We start from the raw sequence: 22,133 nt of genomic DNA, 5'->3' as shown, positions 1-22,133 counted from the left end.
AACAGAGAAAAAAATATTGGTTTTAATTAACACATATTGTAAGGTAAAACATGAAAGTTGAGTTCACATAACACTCAGTAAGTAAAGTAATGCAGTCTAAACTACCAAGTAAAACATTGATTGGAATCATGATTTGAACATTATAACAAATTACAATTCATTTGGTCATGAAATTAAATAAACATTGATTAATGGTTCGAGTTCATTTTGGAAAACTCCCAACGTTGATTGTGGACAATGTCTTAATGCAGATTTCCTATCACTACGCGTTTTGAGAGTGAATATCTTCTTCAGTTGATCGGAACTCAAAGCCTTCCTAAAATATTCAAAATTTTAACCGAATTACTCATAAGTGGGCAATATTGCAAGCAAATTAGCTGGAATGAGGTTTAAATAGAGAGAGACTTGACCTGAAATTTCTGTAAAGTTTGGCTCACACCGATGCAGTGTGTGCTGGATGTCACTAAGACCAGCAAGTGTCTGACTGCAAACTGGCATGTGTTATGAGGTCTCTAGAAGGTTAAAATGTGACTTGAAATAGTAATGCTGTATATGTTTAGTGTATTACAACATTGAAAGTAAGGGATGTTAATTTACTTTTGACTATGCTTTAGGGCATCCAAATGAGATATTGCTGGTCACTTTCTTCCCAAACCTGTTACTGTGAAATAAACAGAGTCCCCTAATTAATCAGTGACTGTTTGCAAACTCAAAAAGTATAACCCATTAAACTTTGCTCATCTCTCTAGTTCTTACCCGTTTTCTGGTTTTAAAGTGTTAGAGAAGCAAAGCGTGGGCAGGAATGGCAGCGAAAATGCAGATTCCCATCCCGCGTTAACGCTTGTAAATAAGTGAAAACTCGGGACGTGTGGGCACGCCGCAGCATGGAGCCCTAGTTGGCGTTTGTGCTCATCTAAGTGTCTGAAAGTTAAGTAGAAATAAAGCCGGCCATCTTGAAATGAATATTGCATTCTACGAATGGTTAGAATACTGTATTATCGCTACTCAGAAGATCTTTAAAGTGGGTATATTATGTAAGAAGAACAAGTTACTTACCAACTGGTAACGTTCTTTCGACTGGATGTTCCCCGAACGTATTCCACATCTTTCATATGTAATGTCCACAGCTGTGCACTTTGGAAAAATTTTCAGCAGAGGGCGCCCTGCGTCAATGATGTCAGGTCGATGTCCCTCCAAGGCCTCTGTTGAGGGCGACGTCACCGGATGTTATAAATAGGACGCACGGCGCCCGCGGCCTCAGTTTAAGTTTTTTCCCTCAGAACACCAGTCTCCTGCCTGCTTGATTGCACAAAGGAAATTCTCCAGAGGGGCAGGCTGGGAGCGCGATGTGGAAAACGTTGGAGGAACATCCAGTCGAAAGAACGTTGCCAGTTGGTAAGTAACTTGTTCTATGAATGGATTGTGTCCTCCAAAGTATTCCACATCTTTGACAGACTCCCAAATCAGTACGAGTAAATGGAGGAGGGAGAAAGAATTAAAAGTACCCAATCAGATTGCGGAATAAAGAACCACTTTTCCAAAGGCCATATCCTGACCATGGATTGTATCCAGGGAGTAATGTTGAACAAAGGTGTGGATTGAAGCCCATGTGGCTGCATCACAAACATTCCTAATAGGAACCCCCTGCTGGAGGGCTGTGGAAGTAGCCACGCCCCTAGTGGAATGAGCTCACAACCCAGCAGGAGGGTCCTTACCCGCCAATCGGTAACACTCCATAATGGTAAGGATAATCCACCTGGACAAGGTCTGTTTGGTAACAGCCGGGCCCAATCGGTGTCCAGCATATCCTATACTGAGTTGATCGTCCACTGTGACCCTGGACATCCTAAAAATGTAAAAGCTCAGAGCTCTCCTAGGATCCAAAAGATGGAGTCGCTCCTCTTCCTTACCAGGATTAGGAGGATAGAAAGATGGAAGACCACCTTTTGACTCAAATGATATTCAGATACTACCTTGGGTAGAAAGGAGGGACGTACCCGCAGTACAACCCTGTCCTTGTGAAACACAGTAAAGGATGGCTTAGATGAAAGTGCCTGCAATTCACTCAATCTGCGAGCGGAAGTTACCGCAACCAAGAACACAGTCTTGAAGGACAGTAATCTCAAAGGACAGGAGTGCAAAGGTTTAAACGGAGCACCAATGGGAAATTTGAAAACCAAATTCAAATCCCAAACCGGCACCTGGAAAGGGAACAGCGGGAATACATTAGTCAGTCCTTTAAGAAATTTAGAAATCAAAGGAATCTTAAAGTAAGAACATTCTTCAGACGAGCGCTTAAAGATAGACAACGCCGCCAGGTAACTCTTAATTGTACCAACTTGGGGGACCCTGTGGGCCAAAGAAAGTAAAAAAGACAAAACCAAAGGAATGGAGCACTGAAAAGGATCAACATTTTGACCTCTGCACCAGTCGCAGAACTTACGCCAACGGTACAGGGATAATGTTGCACGCAGCCTGGCCGAAAGCAACACCTCCACCACGTCATCCGGGAGGTCCCAATCCTTATACCTCAACCTTTCAGATACCAAGCGTGAAGGTTGAGAGTCTTGACCTCTGGATGGAGAACCTGACACACCCACCCTCACGCGCGCATGTGCGAGCAGATCCTCTCGGTAGGGAAGAAGGTGTGGAGGACAGGTGGACATTTCTAGAAGATCCGGTTACCACGCTCTCCTGGCCCAATCCAGACCAATGAGGATCATGTGGGAACCGAGCCTCCGTAACCTCCGCAACACTTGAGGAATGATGGGGACTGGAGGAAACGCCTACAGCAGTGGGAACGACCAATCCACCACAAACGCGTCTCCTAAGGCTCCTCTTGGAGGAAATTCCCTTGAGCAGTATCTCTCGCACTTTCGGTTGACACTGGTGGCGAAGAAATCCACTTGCGGGGTTTCCCAAAGGGCGAAGATCTCCTGAAGGACTTCTTGAGCCAACTCCCACTTGTGAGAGCTTGTGCTCTGCCTGCTCAGAGCGGCCGCCGCCGCATTTTCGTCTCCGGCCAGATGAACTGCAGAGATCGAAATTACCTGCTGGATGGCCCAGAACCAGAGCTGCATTGTCTCTCTGCACAATGGGAGTGACCCTACCCCCTCTTTTTTGTTGAGGTAATGAATGGCCACTGTGTTGTCTGTCATCATCAGGACACTCTTCCCCCGTACAGAAGGCAGAAAAGCCTTCAGGGCTAGCCCGATGGCCCTCAGCTCTAACAGATTGATGTGGAGTTTGGACTCTGACGGAGACCAACGACCGCTGGCTGTCAAATCGTTGGCATGAGCACCCCATCCTGTGAGGGAAGCATCCGTCACTACAGTCACCTCCGGCCAGGGTTGCCAAAACAGTTCACCCCTCATCAGGTACCCTTCATTGGCCCACCACAGAAGATCCTGGGAGACCGAGAATGGAATGTGAACGGGATCAGACATCTTGCCTGAGAACTGTGACCACTGCATCTTGAGTACCCATTGCAGGGATCTCATCCGCAGCCTAGCCTCTCGCACCAGAAAAATGCAGGATGCCATGAGGCCAAGCAACCTTAAGAATTTGAAAGCCGGGAGACTCTGGGCATGTTGAAACTTGTCCACCATCTGCACAATGTGATGAGCCCTCGCCTTGGGAGGTGAACTCTTCCAAGAACGTGTCTAACGCAGCCCTGATGTATTGGAGCTGTTGGGAAGGTGTCAGATGCAACTTCTTGAAATTCAGGGAGAAGACTAGCCTGTGGATGGTGCAGCTAGTGAGACCGAGGTGATCCAACGCTTGCTCAGGAGAGCGCGCCCGGATCAGCCAGTCGTCCAGGTAGGGGTAGACGTGAATCCCCCCTTGCCTCAGGTACGCTTCCACCACCACCATTAGCTTGGTGAAGACCCTCAGCAGAGGTCAATTCAAATGGCAGGACCCGAAACTGAAAGTGCTAATCGCCAGCCGCAAACCTCACGTACTTTGTGCTTGGGATGAATCGGCATGTGAAAGTAAGCATCCTGTAGGTCCAGAGACACCAACCAATCCTGAAGTTGAAGGGCCTGGAGGACTTGAGAAAGAGTAACCATCTTGAACTTGTCTTTCCAGAGAATTTTGTTCAACCAACACAAGCCCATATGTGTCTCAATCCCCTGTCTTTCTTCAGAATCAAATAAATAAGGGAAATACCATCCCTTGTTCCTCTCCGCTACAGGCACCAGTTCTATAGCGTCTTTCTCCAGCAGGGTTAGGATTCCCTGCGCAAGGAGCGGATCCGGAAGCTTCCTATTTATAACATCCGGTGACGTCGCCCTTGATGGAGGCCTTCGAGGGACATCGACCCGACGTCATCGAAGCCCTCTGCTGAGAAAGTTTCCGAAGTGCACAGCTGTGGACATTACATGTCAAAGATGTGGAATGCGTTGGAGGACACAATCCATTCCAAATGACACAAAGTTAGTTTGTCCGTGTAATGTTCCCATCATTTTGACTTAGATATGGAATAGGACATCATTCAAAACTGATACATAAATCGTTATTATCTCACATGTGCTTTAACTGGAGGAGCAGAATTAAACTAGTATGCCTTTGCAAGAGTTGTATTTTAATAACAGGTTTTATTAGGTTTTTCTTCACATGTAGAATAGTATATTGTACAATCATATGCTTATTAATATAGTTACATTTTGATATTTATGTAATTGCAGTTTTAGTCCCCAACTTGCTCTTCCTCCCCTCCCCCCTAACTCCACTCCCCCCCCATTTGCCTATGGTATCAGCATCTAGTTCATGCCCTTAATCGTTTAAGGATGGAGCTGTTGGTAGGGTCTATGGGGGCGTATCCAGTCACCGCTACCGGTGTGGTTGGTTCAAACAGAGCATGTGTCAGTGTGTTCCATGCTGTTATTTCATCGTTCGTGTCGGAGAGGCTTAAGTGTGCTGCGTGCTGCCAAACAGCTGTTTCGGTATGTGCCCAGTTTTTGAGATCTCGTCACCAGTCTTCTATATTGGGGCCTTTCAGGGATTTCCATGTTATCGCTATCCTGCGTTTAGCTAATATAAACGCTAAGTGTTTGATCTTGGAAACATAAGTGTTTATGTTTAGGGCGCGTGAAACGTCTGAGCATGCAGGATTTGGGTGACAGTGGCTTCATGTTAAGGTCTCCTTTATCCATTTTATCCATCACCCCTTCCCAGTACTTCTGTATGGTAGGACATGACCAAAACATATGTAACATTCCTGCCTCTGAGGTTGCGCATCTAGGGCAGTATTGTTGCGCTGCTCCCGGGAATCTGGATATTCTAAGAGGAGTCAAATATTCTCTATGCGACACAAACAGTTGGATCAATTGCAATCTCGCATTGGGGGACACTTTATGGGATTGTAATATATCTGTCAAGTGTCTGTCTTGGAGCGGTGCTCCCAGGTCCTCGTCCTATTTGGCCCTTAAGGTTATATCTATGTCCACTGGTTAGGACTCCTCTATATAGCCTAGACATTGTTTGTGCGTTTTCAGCATTATCGTACAGCGTGTCGACTATAGAGTGTGTCTCCATTATTTCCTTATACATTAGCCATCTGCATTTTCTATAGTGCAATACAACCAGTATTTGCCCTAGTGGAGGCCTGTGTTATCTGCTAACTCTTTAAAGGTTATGAAGGCGATGTCTTGGAGCAAGTCCCTTATTGTGGCAAAGACTTTTGGTTCCAAATATGTCTGAATCCCCTGTTGAGCCTGGGCTGCTGTTGGGACCAGTGAGGCCAAGGGGAGTTGTATAGAAAGGGGCTCTTTTAGTTATATTAATGCTAACACCCTATCCCATAACTGAATTCCCAATGATACCAAGTATGTGTGTTGTCCGGTATGTGGTCTTTTCCACCATAACAATTCTTTCAGGAAGAAGTGTGGTTCCGCCGGTAGGAGTAGCGCAGTATCTAACTTATGTTCATCCGCTATCCAGCCCACTATATACTGTAGCTGCCCTGCTATGTAGTACCGTTCAAAACAGGGTTATCTAATGCCGCTTTCATCATATGATCTTTGCAATGAGGGTATCCTACTCTGCATCTGCCATTCCGCCATAACAATTTCCTAAATTAGGAGTCAATCATTTTGAATTAATGTTGTTGCCTCAAGAGGGCAACCATTTTTAGAAGCACCGCTCTGCCCATTAACGAAAGGGGTAGTTTGGTCCAGAAATGTCTTGAGTTCTGTATACTGTCTAGGGCTTTTAGTGTGTTATGTTCCTGAACGGGGTCATGATACATATTGACTCCTAGGTATTGGAACATAGAAGTACTCCATTGTAGGGCGAGTACTGTTTTTTTGTTGTTGTGTTGTAGCTAGCCCCGCTAATGGAAAAAGGGATGACTTTTCCAGACTTATTGTGATGCCGGAGAACTGGGAAAAATGCACAAGAGCTTCAAAGTTGTCTTCGGGATTTTGCACATGGATATCAGATGTGTCCCTTGAACTAGTATGCCTGAATCCATGTATTCCATCCTTAAGTATGTTGCCACCGGCTCCATAGCCAAAATGTACAGCAGCAGGGATAACGGGCAGCCTTGTCTAGTGCCCTTTTCTAGTACCCAGGGCTTTGAGAAGTATTTACCTGTCCTGACTCCTGCTACGGGGGTCAGTGTATATTAGCTTTACCCATCTCAGGCAGTTTGGCTCAAAACCAAACCTGCGTAAAGTGGCGTATAACCAGTCCCATTTAATGGAATCAAATGCTTTTTATAGCGTCCAGTGCTACAAATGCGCACAGGGCTTCCCAGGAAATGGTACTGTACATAATATGATGTAACCTTCTTAAGATCCAGGACATGTTCCTGCCTGGCACGTTCCCTGTTTGGTCGGGATGCACAAGTGTGTTTATAACTTTTTTCAATCTATTGGCTAGTGTCGCCGTAAGGATTTTGCTGTGCTGGTTAAGCATGGACAGGGGTCTATAGGAGCCACATTCCTGTGATGGTTTGTTGGGTTTCAAAAGGTGTATAATTATTGATTCCCTTAAGCTGAGTGGGAGGAAGCCAGAATCGTGCGCTTCAGTCAATGTGTTCAGAAGATGAGGGGCACGTTCTGTGGCAAACTCTTCATAGAGCTCACTAAGCAGTCTATCCGAACCAGGGTTTTTTCCTGTAGGCAGTGGTCTTATCGTGTTCATTAGTTCTTCAGCCTGATCGAGGAATCTCGCTGCATCATCAAGTCTAGGAAGGTGTATCTGGTTTAACACTTCATCTATTTCTGCTTGGTTGTTCATGGGCTTGTGGGAGAAATGAGAGACTGCATTAGTACCCTCCTGGGTATTGCATGTGGTGCCTGGTCGTGTATATATTGAGCAGATGGGCTCTAGTTGTTCTTCTCTCTTATATAGCCAGGCTAGCAGTCTGCCTGGTTTGTCCACCTCTGCATGTTGCTGCTCTATTTATTTGTTGTAATTATACTTGCCCAGTCTTTCCCAGCAGTTCAAGCATTGTTGATGTAGAGCCATTTCCATTGCCTCTTTGTCTTCTTGGTGCGTGTGGGATTGTGTCCGTTTTTGCAGTGCCTCTTCCGCAGATGTAAGTTCCTTACAAATAGTGGCTAGGATGCTCCCTGATTTGGCTATTGCAGTGCCTCTAATGACCCCTTTTAAGTCTTCCCAAAGCGTGCCCCCACTGGAAACACTGCCCTTATTTTGCAGGAAACATTCTGTAATACTATTTTTAATATGCTCTCGGAAAGGGATGTTTTGTAGGGCTTCACACCTCAGTTTCCATGTTGGGATCTGGGACCTCGGAGGTGTATATTGCCATGTCAATAATAGGGGGGCATGATCTGATAAGACAGTACTTTTGTATTGCGTTATCATTAGTTCGTCCAGCAGGTCGTTACCCACGAAGAAATAATCAAGCCTGGGGTTGACAGCATGCGCATCAGAGGTATGTGAGTAGTGTCTGGAGTGTGGGTGATGGGTTCTACAAATAACTACTAGGTCAAATCTTGTCAAGTGTTTGCAAGAACCTGGCTGGTCGGGTGCACAATTGAAGTCCCCTGCCCATATGATGTTCCCATTTCTGTATGGACTGAGTCTTGGGTATAGCGTTTGGAAGAAGGCTGCTGTGCCATGGTTGGGAGAGTATGTATTCACTAGGCAGGTATCCACATTTTCTAAGAACCCTTTTATGAGTACCATTCTGCCCTAATTGTCAGTTTTAAACCTGGTCACTCTAAAGGGTACTGTGGGTGCGATCCAAATAATTAATCTGCAAGCGTATGCCAATTACATAGAGCCCATGACTCGTCCCTTCCATTTTTTGGCAAATAGAGCTTATTTTTTCTCAGAGAGGTGTGTCTCTTGTAGCAAAGCAATGTCAATTTTATGCCTACGAAGATACGTGTAGATTATTTCTTTTTACATAATTGTTCAAGCCAAGTTACATTACAGGTAAGCCATTTTAAGTCATTAGCCCTTTTAATCCATACCCAGTAATTGGGGCTTGCATTTGGTTTCGGCACACAACCCCCCATTTCTACTTTTTACAGAGTGGACGAACGTTATTAAGTTAGTTTGTGATTCAGTGATTCATACAGGCAAAACAAATTCCCTTATAACTTCCTCAATTTATAACAGTTTGCCAGCATCGTTTCCTGTGCTCCGACGAGTCTGCTTCTCACTTTCGCCTACAGGGTCCGATCCAGAGGTGTGTGCACAGCGGGTGGATGTAGAAACAAGTGTCCAATGAAGAAAACGTCTGTGAGCGGGTCAGTAGCAGATGTATGACAGGTTTACTTCCTCGGGAACAATGTTTGAGTGCATAAAGTGGGTCCTGCCACTCGAGCAAACTTGGATAACAACTGTGATCGTTAGAGGCAGACCACAGCATCAGTGATCCGCTTGTCTGGGGTTTCCGACTGCTTCCCGGCGGCATTTTCGTTGTCGTCAGCATGCAGTGTTTCCTGGCCTGGTCACTATTATATGCTTGCGCCAGCGTCGGAGGATTCTTTGTGTTTTGGTGGGGTAGTTGTTACGCTCACCTGGTTCCCACGGGGGCGTCGATCTGAACTGGCCAGCTGTTTCCACCAGTGAGACGCGTAGTGCCGAGATGATGGACTGGACTGGCCCACCCAGCTTCGTTTGTTTGACTCGTAGGAATATCCTTCTGTAATGGAGAAAGGGAATTAACTACCTGTGGAGTTCGAGCGCTAACCCCACCTTCCCCTCTCCCGTAGTTCTTCCTACAGGGCACTTTTGGATTCCCTCTATGCTCTCACCTGATGGTTTGGAAAGATGAGCTCTCCATCCTGCTTCGAGCGCAGGGGCGCGTAGATGACCAGTTTCTTCACTGGCGTGGAGGAGTTGGGGAGTTCCAGAACGGTATTGACTCAAAGAATGCCGGCAAGACGCCGTAAGTCTGTATTTCGTAAGAGTTCAAAACACGTCTGACCTTCACTCTGTCCAATACCGTTTAGGTTGCTGTATTGCCCTTATGAAGAGTTCCACGTGGCAACCGGTAAGATGCAGGTAAGGGTTTTTATTATCCGGCTCAGTTCGATACAATGGTGTCAATGAATAACATGTGGCTTTCCCCCCATTCAGGCGCTGATGTGGTATGAGGTCTTGGGGATTGATGCCTCCAGCGGTAGAACCAGGTAAGTCTATTGGGAAAAAATCGGTTTCCCCTTATTGCGCCTTGCTGTTCTGTTGTTTCCCCATAGGGGCCGGGGCACGGCGGAGATGCAGCGGAGACTGCGCCGACCCGAAATGAGGTAAGTACCCCCTGTGTGTAAATCAGGTAAGTCTTGGGGGGTAACTTGTACAGTCTTAGAGTATTCCCTTGGCTCACCTTGCTGTTTTTGTCTCCTTAAGTGTCGGAGAGTGGCTGCGAGATGGAGAAGAGCATGATGGAATGTTGAAGTGCTGCAAGGCAGGTGAGTACAGCGCGGCGCTGCAGGATGCAAAGTAAGGCGTTTTTTAAAGACTTCTTCTCCAGCTCCGTGGCGTGATGGATCAGGATTCAGGTAAGGATTAAAGGTAAAACTCCTGTTCTGACCTTTCCTCCTTCTTTCTTGTTTCCAGGAGCTCCGGACTCGAGGCGGGCGTGGCTGAAGACTGGAAGCTGCTGCAGGCACGGTGAGCGTTACGCTGCTGGATGCAGAATAACGCGAATCGTGTGCTGCTGTCCGGGCGTGGTTTAAATAGCCTTGGAAGTAGTCCCAGGTAAGTATTCTTCCACAGCCCCACCCGAGTAAAAAGTAGTCCCTTAGGTAAAATAGTCCCTCCTAAGCCTCATTTGGCTTGTGGCTTCTTGCAGCATGGTCTGCATCAGGTAAGTTTGCAGCATGGTCTGCATCAGGTAGGTTTTCTACTATGAGCCTGGTGCCCATGGCGCCAGGACTGACTCTATTCTTATGAGCCTGGCGCCATAGGCGCCAGGACTGCATCAAAACAGCCCCTAGCTGGGGTTTTTGGGCTTGCTCCAAATGGCATGATGCCTGCTTCTGGGGTTGCTGGGCCTGGTCTGGTTTCCCGGGCGCAGGCATCATGACAGCAGTGTACTTCTTTGCAAAGAGCCAATCTTTTCTCTATCCATCCTTGCTTGCGCCTCTTCTGGGAGATCGAAGAATAAGGCGCGGTTCTTATAGATGTTACGCTCACCTGACTCCCACGGAGGCGCTGGCCAGGATCGTGCTGCTGTGACCTCTTCTAAGGTGTTGCGCGGGGCTCAGAAGATGAACTGGACCGGACTTCCAACTCCTGCTTGTCCGGCTTGCAAAAGTATCCTTCTTAGGGTCTTGAAGGGCGAGCTCGCCTTCCTGCTTCTGATGCAGGGGCGCGTTGGTATCCAGTTACTTCACTGGATTCTTGGTTTTAATGAGAACCAAACTTGCTTGGCTTCCAGGTAAGTTCCTTGAAAGGTTCCCCTTTTGTCCTTGCATCAATATGCTAATGTCAATGTCTTTTTCCCCATAGGGGCCGGGGTACGGAATGCCGGGGAAAAGGCACCGACCCGAGATGCAAGGTGCAATCCCTGTAGAAATCAGGTAAGTCTTGATGAGCGTTTTTGGGTAATGTCTTTTCATTCGCTCATTGACGCTAATGTCTTTTTCCCCCATAGGGCCCGGGTCCGGAAATGCCTGGATGCGGCGCGGACCCGAAATGAAGAGGGAATGACCCAACAGCTAAGTCTTAACATGGAGGTTTAGGTTTCCTCATTCCCTTCTCTCTCTCACCTTTGCTCTTGTCTTTTTCTCCCTAGGCGTGGAAGCGTGGCTGCGAATCCGGGTGATCGCTGCTAAACATGGAGGCGCCCTGTGAAGGTGAGTGGAATGCGGCGCTGCGGCGGTCGATGCGATGTGCTTTTAAATTAAGTGTCTTCCTTTGTAGGATCGTCAGCGAGCTGACTCCGGAATGCGGATCTTGCAGGTAAAGTCTTTTCCTTCTCCTATTCTCTCTTTCTCTTCCTTTGTAGGTGATCAGGATGCTGGCAGGCGTGGCAGAAGTCCGAATGCAGGAGCAAACACGGTGAGCGTCCAGCTGCTAGATGCAGAACAACGCGAAGCATGTGCTGCTCTTCGGGTCTGGTTTAAATAGCCTGTAAAGTAGTTCCAGGTATGTATCCTTCCACTCAGGTATGTATTCTTCCTCAGACCACACCCGAGTGATAAAATAGTCCAAAAGATAAAGTAGTCCCATTCAGTCCTCAAGAGGGCCTGGATGTAGCAGCACAGTCTGCTTCAGGTAAGTGCACATTAAAACACTTACACACATGTCTTGCTTTATGAGCCTGGTGCCTAAGGCACCAGGACTGGGGCCCAGAATGAGCCTGGCGCCGAAGGCGCCAGGACTGCGTCCAAAAGGCCCCAACTTGGGCCCGCTGAGACGTCCTTGGGGAAAATAATGTCTGCCTCTGTGGTTGCTGGGCTGGGCCTGGCTCCTTGGAGGTAAGCATCATGACAATAGAGGACTTTTTTCGACAAGCTGGATTCATCAACATGTATTTCAAGCCTGCGTTACGAAGTCTGACTTTGGCCGACGTGAAGTGTGATCTGTTTTTTAAGCCTGGAAAGTGTAATCCGGGTACACCAAGTTTGCTGATGCTCTCCGTACCGTTCCTCCTTACCTTGAGTAGGATAAAATCTTCCTGTCCTTATAGTTTAGGACTTTTGCTATTATAGGGCGTGGAAGGGCACCAGGTGGCAGCCTTTTGGTGAGGGCCCTGTGTGCCCTTTCTATTGTGAAGCCTTGTGAAAGGTTACCAGATCCAATATCATGTATATACGATGTGGGGTCAGTCCCTTCTTCTCCTTCAGGTAGATTGACAATGCGGAAGTTATTTCTACAGGCTCATCCTTCGGCATCCTCAGCCCTGCTTTCCAGAAGACTAACTTTTTGCTGCAAGATGTAGACTTGGGTGTGATTTTCTTGGGTCGTTGCAGTGTCTTCTGTCAGCCTCTTTTCCAAGTCCGTAGTCCTTTCAGACAGCCTTCTGACATCTTGGCGCAACAATCCAACATCACTGATAATGGCATCTATCTTGGAGCCTAGCAAAGCTTTCAATTCTGCGATAACCAGCAGGATTTATTGGCCGTGCTGTCGGCTTTGGTTGTTTTTCCTGTATCGCCACCATGTTGTTTGTAGACTCTTGTGGCAGGGTTTTCGCATAGCTGTCTATCGTTGTTTGATTACCCTTTGATTTAGCTTTTTTGGGCGGCATTTAGCCCGTTCTATACCCTACAGTTGTGTGTCTAGATCCCCTTGCCTCAATAGTGTTGCTGACTGATGGTAGGGACCCTTTGCTGGGTAATTGTTTTGCGCCTCTGGGCTCCTGTCATGGCTCATTTTATGTCAATTCTTCTTAATTGGGGAGGTGTAGGGAGGAGACCTCTGGTGTTTAGATTCTGGAGGAGTGTTTCCTTATTGCGTCCCTCAGGCGCCAGTCGCGGTCACAAGTGCCCCCGGCGAGCAGGTGATGCATGTCACTAGAAGGTTTTCTAGTTCTTCTACAGCTAGGTATATAGTACCTCTGTTCTCCGGGGTTTACTACGGTCATTTGTCTATCTAGGCTGCAGAAGGAGGATCGGTCATGTCAGCGGGCTGCGTCCTGCACTGTGTGCTGGCTTGCATGAATTTTTTTCCCACCTGTTGGCTATCCTCAACGGGTTCGCAGACTCTGCAATTCTATGCTCTTAGCGTTTGGGCACCAGCAGCAGGGATGTCCATATGCCTCCCCCTGCCCACGAGTGGATGCTGAGTAGGAGCAAGGTAAGCCCAACCCTGGCCGTGTGTGGATGTTCAGAGGCACATCTCTGTGACAAGCCTCACTCACGCCGCACCACTGGTACTATGCGGTGCACTCGCCTTGCATGCAGGGGTGTTGTCTGCTGTCTGTCCTGCTCTTCAGGGGCATATGCAAGCACAGCAGGTGCCTCCTGTGGAACTGTCTCTTTCCTCTTTAGAGGCTGCAGTTACCCGGTCTCGGCTGCCATCGTGGGCTCCTTTCGGCAGTCTGACTCCGAAAATGGCAAGGTTTTTCCACATGGTTCCGTTGAGGCGGGCCGTCTCTTACAGGAGGCGTTTGTTCCACTATTGCTGATCTAAATCTCCTTGCATTTTTAGATTATTCTGATGCGGCGGATCTGTCTGTATTGTACGGATGACGGCAGATCAGGTAGGAGCTCACCAGAAAGCACCCTCATTCAATGGCCGGTAGCCACGCCCCCCTATGCTTTTGTAAGAGTTGTACAGAAAACCATGATCACTGATACACAACCTCAGTGCCTATGCAGTTTTATGGAGTTAAACATAAAACAGTTAAAGTAGTCGTGTTCAGGTCAAAACAATAGAATCATCTTAATGTAAGTGGTCTATTTGTTCAAATTGTTAAACCTCACAGCACAAATTTATGGAGCAATGGTATAAACTTAACAAAAACAATGCAACCATAGTCTACAATCATCTTAATGCAAGTGATCTATTGGTTCAAATTGTTAGACATCATACCATACAAACATATGGACCAATGGTATAAACTTAACTTGGTACTATGCATTTTTTCAGTGAAAAGGTTCTGCAAAGAAGGACTGATAACAGGGAAAGTATTATCAGCGAATAGTGTAACTAAAGAAAACAGGGCAGGTCATACTCTGTGTTCATACCTCTGGGAGATAGTATGTACAAGCGTTCAATCCAAGCCATCTCTTTCTGGAGTAGCATCCTCACTAAGTCTTCTCCCCTTCGGGGGTATCTGAATGGTTATAATATCACAACCTGCATTTAGGCCACTGAATGGTCAAACTCACTGAAATGTTGAGCAACTGGAGATCTAGACTGAGTTTGAATATTGGACTTGTGTTCTGTCCAACGTGTCTTGGCTTTCCGGTGGGTGATTCCTACACAATAGATACTACAAGGGCATCTGATGCCATTAACTACATTAGTAGAATCACAGGTAAATGAGTGTGTTAAGGTAACTGGTTTGCCTGTGTAAGGATGATTAATGGTGTCACCTTGTATAATGTTGTTACAATGTTGGCAAATAGTGCAAGGCAAAGTACCCCTAATAGACCTAGTTAAAGCTTTGGGTGCACTGATGTCTGCTGTGATCACTAAGTCATGAATAGATTGACTCTTTTTTATAGACAAACATGGGCGCTTTTGGAAAGGGCCTCACTAGGGTTGAATCAAAATGCATCAATCTGGGAACTCTTGTGTGAATAAGTGGTCACATACACCCAATTTGAGTAAGAATCCTTCCCTTTCTGGGCAGCTTTTCCCATAGCATAGCCCAGGTTTTCTGCGACTGAGTATGGCACTCACTGCATCTTACCATGGCTGCCCGGGCCTTTGGTACATCCCCCCAGACGGTGGTGAAAAACCACCAAACCCATAACTCACTCCGGGTGCTGGAGATTGGGACTTCCTCTACCTTATCTTCCTCTTGATCCTCATCTGCATCTCTGCACTTGGTCCCCTCTCCAGGTCCTCCACGTGTTTGTGGTGGTGGGGGTTGTTGGTGGCTGTGGAGGAAGAATGGCCACAACAGATGCCATTAGAGCAAATAAGATCAATAAAATATCTCCAAAGCAGGTGTTCTCTCCTGGATAGCCAGATTGAGAATGAGGAAAAGTAATGGGTGGGTCCCTTCAAAGGAGCTGTCCGCGGACTGTGACTATGCGCGGACTACCAAGTCGCAAATAGGCCATGAAAAATGTGCCAGATCAACCAAGAATGGGTCTAGGAGCTCTGGAAGGGTAAAGTTTCAACATGAAACACCCTAGACTGGCCGAAAAATGCAATTTAAAACTGTTCGCGAACAGGCCGTCATGCCGCACAGGTGCAGTCACTCGATGACGTCCGCGGCCATGATGTACGTCCGTGGACTACCATCGGACAGGAATCACAGTGCGCATGCACGTGGGTGTCCGTAGAACAGGCGCGCTGCCCGCGGACCAATTTAAAATGTGTCATGTGAAACCAGACATATGCGCACACTGCGCGCTGCCTGGGGGCACCTCCATTTTGAGAACGGACACCCCGGGAGTCCGACTGTCGCATAGCCACTGACTATTGTTACGCTTTCAAAAAAAATGACAGAACAATGTACAACGTCATCTATTTTGTAAAAGATACATTTATTTAAGAAAAGGGATGGGGTATCGGAATGGGAAACAATGATATGGGGCGGAAGGGAGTGAGGTTTCATCAAAGCATCTTTCATTGACATTTTGGGAATTTAATGGGGATGACTGCTGTGATAATGAAACATTTTAAGGACACGATTTTTGACATAATTAAAAAGTTCCTTAAAGTCATTACTGATTTCATCCAATTTTAAAGACATTATTTCATTATGAACAGTTGGGGAAAGGGCTTCTCTTTGTGATTCCTGGGATTCTGCAAAATTAAATTGGGGTGTTTCTTCGTACAAACTATATACTATAAGAAAAAAAGAAATGTTTATTTCAGTGAGGTCTGTACAAATTCCATAATTTATTTATATTAAAAGATGTTTTTTTATATCATTAGAGATGTTATCACTCATTTCTTCTTTTGGGAAATATTTTTCTAACCACTCAAGTGTGTTTGCCATTTCTGTTAAAATAAATAAAGGGCTTTTTGCGTATTAGAAATGTTTATATAATGAAGCGTAATAATAGAGAAATACATACAGTGTACTTAGTATTTAGTAAGAACTTGCTTTCGAAGCGTCTGGTGTATGGGAGTCTGTATGTAGGCGTCTACAATTATGGTTTGTGCTTGGTATATTCCATTATGTTGTGTGCTACATGAAAACATGTGTTCATCTTCAAATTATGATTATGTAGAAAACTGTATATTTGTGGTGTGGTAAATGTACATAATGTTGTTTCATGTATATGTGTTTGTTGATTGAAGTGTAGAACATTTGTTCTTCTCCCCTGTGCGTCTGGGCTTTGTGAATGCTACCTGATGTCTGCGGACATACGTACTGTTCGCTGACTCTGGGTGCACTGGTAAAAACCTATGAAATTCACTGAAAAAAAATGTGTTAAAGGGACGTTATGGTTACAAGTAAAACCGAAAACCCCCAGAAATTCGCCAGGTATGGTAGGCTAAGCAACCATAACTTGCGCCACCACTGTGCAATGCTAAAACAAACGATTCCCTCTCCCAGAACTATCCAAAGTACAGAACATTTAAGTTCTTTTGACCAGCATGAAAGTGATACATTGGGATTTCAGTAAGTTAATCTCACAACTTCTCATGGTTATGATTCTGCCTTCTAACAAGGTCCCAAACCCAAGAGTAAACCATCAACTCCTTTACCGGCTTCCCATAAGTTGAAACACTCTCCGTTAACCAATCAGATTAAGTTAACCAATTATAAAACAAACAAGAACATTATGGATTCCAAGTCCCATAATGCCAAACTGGGACAAGGAAGTGGGACTCAATCGTCGATGAAATCTCATGAGCAGTCTAGTTGTTGGGAGAGAGCGCCGCTGAGCAGGTCTTTTAAGAATATAAACGGACTTCAAATAGAAGCTGTTGGTGTAGTCGTGGAGGCAGCAATTTGATTCTGGGGAAATGTGGCCATGCAGAGAATGCACAGCGAGTAAGCTACGTCCTGTGGGAGAGGAGCTACTCAACATGCTGTGAACTGCTCCCGTACTGAGGTCGCACCGGAGATCACACAGAGCCACCAGAGCCTGAGTAAAGGGCTGTGCACACAGCGGCAGTCAAACCGGAGCTGGCAGAAGCAAAGGAGGCCGCAAAGAGACCCGGAGCAACACAAGTGAGTCAGAAGGAGAAGCCAAGGTATACCTGTGAGTTGGCCTGAAGCAGTGGACTGGGGTGCACTCTTAAGGAGACCGCTAGGTGAAAGTAATTATTTTGAATACCAAACGAATGGACTGATGCAAGCTGGGTACAACTCTCCTAATATGGGGTACCAATTAGGGGACCATTGTAACCTGCATTCTGGAAGCCAAAGAGGAGTGCTAATAAGGCAAACTAGGCGCAACTCTCCTAACCATGGATACCAATTAGGATTTTATTGTAACCTGCATTGCCTAAGCCATAGAAGAGAGAGACCAAGGCAGACTGGGCGCAACTCTCCTAAACAGGGACACCGATTAGGGGACAATTGTAACCCGTATTGCCAAATCAGCAGAAGAGTGATACAAAAGCAAACAGGGCACAGCCCTCCCATAAAGGGATGGCAAATGGGAGAAAATTGTAACCCACATTATCAGTAGCCAAGAAGCTGCAGAACCAGAAACCAGGGACAGCAGGAGCAAAGCCCTCCTTGATTGAGACACCAAGGTTCAGCGAACGGTAACCTGCATTGCCTACAGCTAAAAGGCAAGCAAGGGTTCAAATCACCTAATTTATGATTCTGATGTGGAGAGTTTTGTAACAAGCATTACCACAGAGTACACATGTAGTAGTAGGAGTTTTATCCTGGCAGGTGAGTACACCAGAAAAGGGACCAATTGTAGTTAGTCCTGGCAGGCGAGTATACCATGAAAGAAGATGATGATTTAAAGTACTGTGGCAAAAAGGTGTCTTGATAAATGGTTACATTGCAGAAAGTAATCATTCAGCCATCTTGACTAAAGTGTTTGAAGATGAAGTCATTGCAGAAAGTGATTAGAGTCATTCTGACTAAAGTGTTTCTTTTGAAGAAGTACGATGCAATAACAATTGCTCGGCGCTTTGAAAAAAGAACATTTGCACTGATTAATGAAAATGTGTTTTAGGAAAAAACTTGTTTTGCTTTGTGAACAAACCTCTGGAAGAGAGATATTCACTTTGCCAAGTGAAAGGATATATTGAATGGAAGCGACTTTGTATGCTACACTGAATGGAACGTTATGACACAGAACTTTCTTGAACCTGGACTTTGTTTTAGATATTCCTGAATTGATTCAAGGGAAGGGAATCCAACCCTGGTCACAAGGATTCCTGTTTAAAGACTGTGTTTGAATCAATATGTTATTTTGTTGAGTTTATGACAGCCAAACCAACCTTGTATAATTTTGTTGTTGCGCACATCAGTGTGATTGTCAGATACTTTTTGGACACTAGGTCATTTTCCTTTACCCTTAGTTTGTTGGGTAGGGAGATCTTTGTTAGGTTAGGGAAGGATAGGTGTTTGTCTCACCACCTTTTATTTAATAAAATGGCAACTTGTGAGAAAACTATACCTTGATGTCCTTCTCGCATTTCCCCCTCACTCATTCAGCTTAATGCTGGTCTTTCATATTATTGTGCCGAATGTATGTTGGCATATGTAAACATGTGTGGTAATGGAATAAACTAATGTCACAGCCTTATCACCTTATCAAACAAAATGGTCACTCTTTCAGTGGAATCATTGAACACACATTTTAATTGGGGAGGTTGTGATGCAGCATAGCCAACTTGCCATAGAAAAAGAACACACCATAACACAAAAAACAGACATTACAGTTTAACTATTGTCTTTTTATTTAAAATCTATGGCTTCGCATTAAAAAATGTATAATAAAAAAGGCAACACACCGTTAATAATTGTCCTGCACTAATGGTATGCGTACCGCAATCATAAAAGAATATTTTCTGAATGTACATTTTTCTGAAAGTCCACACTGCAAAGTTTTAAATATCGTTATCAGTCTTCCGGATTATTAAACGTGTGGTGTGGGTTACTTTGCTTTTGAACAGAATAAGAAAATATATAATTGTGTATTCCTGAAGAAGGCCCCAATCAGTTTTTCCTAACACTTGTCAATTTTTACAGTCTCATATATGGTTTCACTTTTCCCCCCAAAAAAATCAATGAAATCATTTTGACAATGATCAATATCTTTCAGAGACACTTCACTCCTCTATCAATTCTCCATCAGCGCTATGTTACACAACTTCCTTTCATTACACGCAAGACGTTTTGCAAAAAATGTTCGATACATTGACCATTTATGTAAACTACAGTATGCTCCATGGGGTGTTTTTGGACAAAACCTGTGGTTTTGTACAAATACCCAAAGTGCTATACACATTTTTCAAAAACGGAGTACGGTTCACTGCACTTCGATAGAATTGTGAGTTACTGAAAATGAAACATTCAGACCATATTTTCAATTCATTATGGCTTCCAATAAATGGTGGCTTCAGAGGTATATTAAATAGGAGAATCAACTACCATTTACTATTCTGTGCTTTTCACTAAAGGACAGACATGAAAACCGGTCTATATGAGCTATCTTGAGTTTTCCATTAATTAAGATTATCAATAATTGGTGACTCAGCAGTCTACCAAATATTGCAATCGGAAACTATTACCTTAATGCACTTTTCATAGAATCGCCCCTTAATAAAAACGAATCTGCTCTATCTCGGCTCTATCTTTTTTTTTTTAACATTGAGACCGTGTTTTCCAAGAATTGTTTTTATTAACTAAGGTCGCCCAAAAATGGTGGCTTCAGATAACTATTAAATATGATAAGCAGTTTGCATTTGCTTGGTGAACATTTTCACAGAATGGCGGATTGATTAAAATACTACTACCCTATTTGATTGAGTTCTACTTTGTTAGACATCGAGACTGTGTTTTTCCATTGTTTTAATTAAAGATTTTTAATAAATGGTGAACTGAGGTACAGTTAATAACAGAACCCGGCTTCATTTGTGTGCACATTTCTTTCAATGGATTGAAGGATCAGAACTGATATCTTTTCAATGTTATTTGATGCATCGTTCTTAAGTCCAATATGGCTAACTAAGTAAATTTCTGAAGTTGTTATTCACAAAAACAAAATACCTCAAGCAAAATGACTGCTTCAACTTGCTCATCAATATACCTTTTTAGAAGAATGGTTGGGCTCAATGAAAAACCATCACTCAACCTTGGATTGTCACACATGATGAGAATCAACATTTGGAACATAAATGAATATGATTCAAACTAACTTATTAAAAAACGCAAGATGCAGTCAACCTAAAAATGTTTTAGTGAATGGACAACCTCTACCGGGGAAAAAACATCGAACACAATTTATTCAATTGCAGCGGCTGTAGAATTTACCGGTTACAAAGATGAAACTCCACACTTCTAAAGCATCGTGCTTCGTGAGGTTGTCTCCACAAATAATCCACACTCTGTCCTAATGTTAATTGCAATACGCAGTCCTGGTATTTCCGCAAAGTACATTTTAAAGACATTATTTGTTACGAATAACTGGCATTCTCCGTTCCATTTGAAAAATGTTTCAAGTGTACAAGAAAATAGATATTCATTGGCAATGTAATAATAAATATGATGCCGCCTCTTTCCGACCCATGGCCTTCTAAGTATTTTCTGATCCATGAATTCTTTCAAGAAAACGTTCTAGAGACATACAGACAATAAATAAGAAACCAGTTCCATGTTCAATTTGAGAGATGTGAAAACCACTCCGTGGTCTTCGTTTCCAAAGTGCTTTGCAATGTTGTCTTGAAGCAATGCAGCATTTCAGCATATGCAGCAACCCAAGTCTAAACATAACACTTTGTAAGAATCAATGTTGGCTTTGCTGTATGAAAGAAGCAATGATCAGAGAAGAAGTAGTGTTTAGTAAACGCAGTTCTCTTAATATGTGAAAGACTGAGTTGAAGAAGGTCATTTATCCTAGTTTCCGTGGGTTGGTAATCGTCCCGTTCACAGAAGACGATGGGGGCCTGCCCCTGTGGAAGATGGCAGTCAAGAAAGTTACACAGATAAGCAGTATCAGGAGGAAAACAAGAGGCTGCCATTGCCCGGGTACCTCCTTCATAATATTGCGGAGACTCTTCCCAATTGTTTGACTCATTTGCTCCAGAGGATGAATGATTATCCGACCGACAACCGAGCTAATGGCCTGTGAAGAAGAGAAAAGCACCATTATTAAAAAATAATTACTATGCCAATGGTTTTACGGCTTTCAGCCTCAAATGTTACAACTAAATCCCCATTCCCCTTCCTCCCTCTTAATGCTGGCATATCTACTCCTCTTTTTCTTCAAATAGTATATGAAGACCCTCAATATAAAGAAGACCTATCTCGGGAAGCAAGGCAAGGAGTGAGAACCCCCAATTACATGAGGCGCTCTTGGGCATATTCTGTATGAGACACCAAGCAACATATTGTGGTTCGTATATGGCAAGAGGTGTAAAACCTACTTTGCTGAATTATTTAGATACCAAACACCAATTTATGTTAAGGAACAGTGTTGATTGCACGTCCACCTGGTTTAATACTTGAAATACTTGTGTATAGGCGCGTAACAAATGCCATATCAAATCACCCCTTGAAGGCGTCAGTGTATGGCAACACCTACAATTCTAAAACTTAAGAACAAGGAGTAGTGCGACACGATTATGTTGTACCAATGCAAAGTACCTGCCCTTAAAGTACTGTGATGGTCTCCTGGATTTGGACACTGCATTTGAAATTTATAAATCAATGCCATGTCAGAATTCAACAGCAAGCTATGATCAAGTGAACGGTAGTCTAAAAAGTGCTGCAAAACATGCATGTTCATTGGAAGAAAATAAAAGGAAATGCACGAAATAAAACAACTTCTAAATTTACTTTTCACAAAAGTTTAAACTGAATCAACAATACATTAGTACCGATTTACACAACTAGTAATGAAATCAAAGAAATCGTTGCCAGAGTCGGGGCA

At 44.4% G+C, this 22,133-nt stretch overlaps 1 long non-coding RNA gene across 6 annotated transcripts in view; it reads right to left on the bottom strand.

The window, feature by feature from the left end:
• Positions 1 to 18,921: 18,921 nt before the first annotated feature.
• The window catches only part of LOC138580471 (uncharacterized), a 940,189-nt gene continuing 936,977 nt past the window's right edge, over positions 18,922 to 22,133 (bottom strand). For all 6 annotated transcript variants that reach the window (XR_011304271.1, XR_011304266.1, XR_011304268.1 and 3 more), the window contains one exon: positions 18,922 to 21,326. This is a non-coding gene — a long non-coding RNA (uncharacterized lncRNA). The remainder of the gene's footprint in view (positions 21,327 to 22,133) is intronic.

Source organism: Ambystoma mexicanum, chromosome 3p (genome assembly GCF_040938575.1).
Source record: "Ambystoma mexicanum isolate Mex_15411 chromosome 3p, UKY_AmexF1_1, whole genome shotgun sequence".
Classification (NCBI taxonomy): domain Eukaryota; kingdom Metazoa; phylum Chordata; class Amphibia; order Caudata; family Ambystomatidae; genus Ambystoma; species Ambystoma mexicanum.
Note: the sequence above shows the minus strand (reverse complement) of the source record. Positions and strands in the feature narration are given on the sequence as shown.